Below are 1,411 nucleotides of genomic sequence, written 5' to 3' on the forward strand. Positions count from 1 at the left end.
AGGGCGTTCCGGAGCCCCTTAAACCTAACTAACCTAAGGACAGCACACAACACGCAGTCATCACGAGGCACAGAAAATCCCTGACTCCTCTTATTCATTTCCTGAACATCGTATTTCCTGGTGTAGCATGTCACCACGTCTTAGCGGCTAAGAGTATGAGGTTGTCGATCTTGTAAGACGCAGCTGGCACATCAATAAACGCTTGCCCTGCCGCCTGCCTCAGCCAGCCGCGCCACGTGCCGGCCCACAGCGAGCGACACGGCTCCCTGGAGCAGGTAGCGCTCCGCGGCCCACAACGGAGCCGACGAGCTGGAACAGCCTGTTAGAATGTTAGAGCTAGCTGAACGATTGCGGGAGAAACACAGGAGGTATTTAAGGAATATGATAACTGCGCTGCAATCGTACCAATGCCTCTGACTTTCTGAGAATAATAATGATGTATGAGACAAACGCCGACATGAGCCATAGAGGCTTATCTCCGTCTTAGTTTGTTAATGCTGATAAATGTTGCTTTCAGAACCCTACTACTCGTTAATGACGTAAGTTAGAAATTGAAATCGTGGAAACTGTAACAAATAAAACGGTCGATTGCTAACATGAAGGCATTTAAAAAAGGATACAACTTTTAATTTGGTAACATGTGATTCAGGCGTCTCAGCAGTTCATCACTTATATGAATGTCGTACATCCAAACACAAGATTTACAGCGGAGACGGAGACACACGCAACGTTGCCGTTCTTAGATATGTTGTTGGAAAGGAAAGCAAACGGACTTACATCTCAGCGGGCGTGGCTTTCATCATCCAACTCAAAAGGAAAGATATGCTGAACATTCTTATATACAGAACCAGCAGTATCTACAAGGACTATTTTGGTTCAGAGATTAATCATTGGATGTCGGTGATCTGAAGAAGCAGCTATACAAGTCGAGACAAGAGAGCGGTTTTGTCTAGGAAACAAAGACACTATGCTGTTCAACCTAACCAGGAAGGTCAATGCAAAGTGCAGCTTCAATTCTGAGGTGCAGCAACATGTAAGATACGTAGAGTCGTCGCCAGGCAAAGAATCAGCCTGGTTTTTCGGAAAATTAAAGAAATATTTGGAAGTACTAAGTATAATCTCGGCCAGAATGCTAGGGGTTTATGAGGTGTCTTGTGAGGATGGCACCAGTGAAGCGAGAAATTGTATACGGCTTGTTACTGAGCTCTGTGTTGAACATCCGCGTTACTTAAGTATATGAATTCTGGAAAATCAGCTGTGCCCTAAGACAGTCTAATAAATAAATAAAAGAAGATTATGGTCAAACATACGAGGATTCTGATTCACGATTTTAACAACTGGTCCACGCTACCCCTCGCATTCTGTGCTGAGGGCGGCTTTTCTTATGGCTGTACTGCTCGCAAAATGCTCG

The sequence above is a fragment of the Schistocerca cancellata genome, unplaced genomic scaffold (genome assembly GCF_023864275.1).
Source record: "Schistocerca cancellata isolate TAMUIC-IGC-003103 unplaced genomic scaffold, iqSchCanc2.1 HiC_scaffold_754, whole genome shotgun sequence".
In the NCBI taxonomy this organism is placed as follows: Eukaryota; Metazoa; Arthropoda; class Insecta; order Orthoptera; family Acrididae; genus Schistocerca; species Schistocerca cancellata.